Raw genomic sequence first — 3,244 nt, forward strand, 5'->3', positions numbered from 1 at the left:
AAAGCAAAATAGTTCCAATACGCATAAAGTTCCAAAATTTTATTAATATATTGAGTACTTTTAATTAGATCAGATAAAAAAAAAAAAAAAAATAGATTAGACAACAGATTAGATAGTTGGATCTATGAAATATATATAGGTAATTAGAAAAAAAAAAGGAATTAGAAATTATTCAATATTTTTTGGAAATAATTCCGTTCCCCTTCAAACATAAAAACTTCTATAGCTTTGTATAATAAAAATTTACCTAATAATTTTTTGTCCTGATTACTCATGTTTTTGCAACATATTTTTTTTTTTCTGTCCAACCATCAGCAGTCCAATTCACAGGGCAAATTTTTTACAATTTAGAGCTTTTTTTTGCCGCTGATGGCGCTTGTAAAAATTTTTTTTATATAGATTTTACATACAAAAGCTTCACAAGCGCCGTGAGTGGTGAAAAAAAGCCCTAAATTGTAATGCCCTGTGAATTGGACTGCTGATGCATCATACAAATGAGCTGCAGATCGCGCAGCTTTACCTTTGCCAATATGAAAAATACTATCAATAAATATTTTCCAACGTTCAGCACGAAATAATTTATCAGCTTTAGGAGGAAGATCATTTGTGACTCTTGGATGAACGATCATCTATATTTTGATATTCACGAAGAGCTGTATCTTCTAAATCTTGATAAAACTTATAATTTGTTAGCCAATCTGTTGTTAATAATTCAGATGAACTCGGTGATAGACTAATTTTTATCTCCACCTTACTAACTGTCTTTAGCTTTTGACACTGTTCATAATTTTGATCACGTTTACGTTCTAATATATGACGACGTTTCAAGTAAACATGATACGTTGTGTTTGTTCTTGGTCCTAATACTTCACCATGTTCAGTAAGACGTCGTCTAAGTGTTTCATTATCAATTGAGCATTTATTCAAACTTGTAGAAGCCTCATTTTTATTTGATTCGATTGATAATTGATTTCAAAACATGTAATCAATATTTAATTGACAATTAAATAATTATTTATTCTAGCAGTAAAAATAAATACCAAGTTTTTTGAGCCAGCTGTTTTCGTCTTCTGCCTCATCCATCTCATCGACGTCTCCGCTGACAAACAAACAATTTATTTCCCTTTTAAATTACTCATCGAAATGGCTCTTATCTTATTACAAATATTTGCTCTCATTGTTTAATAATTATTATTTGACCTGATAGTTCAGTCTCGTAGAAGGAAGCCCCTCAAAGGTCTTTTTATAGTAAGTACCTTTCTATTTTCCATCCCATCCCTTCTACTCAGGTGAATATCGGGCTATATTCAGTGTTACTGCAGTGTTACTACTGCATCAAAAGTTAAAGTTCTTCTCCAGGCTCAAGACCGGCAGTGGTTTTTTATTTTTTTATTTTCAATATACATATTGTAAGCTCTGTTTAGTGTTAAACATTTTTAACTAGTCCGACTACGCATGGTTATAAAACACTAAGTAAAGTCCAAGTTCCACTTTAGTAGAAGCATTGAGATGAAAAAACGGTACACATGCTCAGAAGGACTTCTCTTTTCGAGACGAGACTCTTTGTTTGCCATTATTTTTAAATTTATGACTTACCCCGGTGATAAAACTAACAAACGTCGTTCGATAAATGCAACATTTTTGACTGGATCAATATACTCGTACTCTTTATCAATACTGTAAAATGAAGTTTCTGAACATCTAAAATTCAACAATATGATCACAAATAAATATAAATTTCAATTGTTCAAATTATTCATCAATCAACTATTATACTGACCCAATTGATGCATCCAAATTAACAATGTCACCTTGAAAATTATTGTCTAATTTTTTGTTCGGTTTGCAGCAAATCTATGGATAATTTTATCAGCATGGTAACCAGTATGTTCTTTATGAAAAGTCGAATCATTACCATCATAATTCGTAATAGAATAAATATGTTTTGAATTTTTTGTTGGTGATTTAAGACTTATTCCTTCAGCTTCATCATTTGTAATAGTTAATGAAAAATTATTCTGGCTATATGTCATTGCATTTGTTTCATCAAGTGTAATATTAGATGCATACTTTGAATTTAAACTATTAAAAGAATTTTATCTTTGGATTCATAATACATTAATCTATTTAGTTGACAGTCTTTTTTACTCATTGACATTTTGCTCAGACTTATATTATATTTATTGCTTTTAATCATTGCTGAATTGACAGAACTAATATAATTTTTTAAATTTTGATTTTTATTAATATTAATAATATTAAAATTTGGTGATTTACTCACAATTAAAGCATCCAATTTATTCAAATAATTTTCATTAAAATTATCATTTGAAATTTTTTCAATTATATTTTTATTATCTAATGATGTATTTTTATCATCCCAATTTATTGTTGCTAAACTATGATAAATTGAACTATGTGATTCATCAAAATTATCATCATTATTATGATAATTTAATTCCTGACTATTTGATAATGATGAATTTTTTATAAAACTATTATCGACATCATTTGTTATTAACGTTGTGTTATTAATTTTATTAATACTTGTGTCGATTTCTGATGGTACATACTCTGCAACGAAATCACCTTTGTTGATTAATATTTTTCCTAATTTATATTCTACTGGATTGTCTTGTATATCATTATCAACATCATCATTATCCTCTTCATCATCATTGTCATCTGCATCATTAGCTTTACTGTCATTAGACAAATTTTGTATAGATATTTCATTATATGGATAATGTTCATTGAGCAATGAAATAGCTCGATAAGATCCTTCAAATGCATAGTCAAATGGTGTTTTACTATCATCATCTACTGACAATAGATCACCTCCATTACTCAATAAAACTTATAAAATATTCATACAACCCCATGATGCTGCAATATGTACTGGTGTCATTCCATCAAGTGATCTAATATTTAGATTACCTCCATGTTGAATAAATATTTTCGTTACTTCATCAGCAAATGATTCTGATGAATTACCAACAATTAAATGTAATGGAGTTATTCCATAAAGTTGTATAACATTTGGATTTGCTTTATTTATTGAAAACAATGTTTTAACTTCATTAAGATCTTCAAGACCATCACACAGACATGAAGCCAAGTATAAATCACTTTTGGTTTTTGAACTTGCCATCATATTGCAGTAAAAATTTGCTCTTTAAAAATTTGATTACCTAACATAACTATTGCATTAATGAATAACCTAATTAATTTCATATTGTTGATA

The 3,244-nt window shown here is 28.4% G+C and overlaps 1 long non-coding RNA gene across 1 annotated transcript; it reads right to left on the bottom strand.

The window, feature by feature from the left end:
- Positions 1–658: 658 nt before the first annotated feature.
- Positions 659–2,208, bottom strand: LOC122859611. Its single transcript, XR_006374373.1, has 3 exons — positions 1,781–2,208; positions 1,597–1,701; positions 659–1,099 (listed from the first exon to the last, which is right to left on the bottom strand). It is a non-coding gene; the product is annotated as an uncharacterized LOC122859611 (long non-coding RNA).
- Positions 2,209–3,244: the final 1,036 nt, after the last annotated feature.

Source organism: Aphidius gifuensis, linkage group LG6, assembly GCF_014905175.1.
Source record: "Aphidius gifuensis isolate YNYX2018 linkage group LG6, ASM1490517v1, whole genome shotgun sequence".
Classification (NCBI taxonomy): Eukaryota; Metazoa; Arthropoda; class Insecta; order Hymenoptera; family Braconidae; genus Aphidius; species Aphidius gifuensis.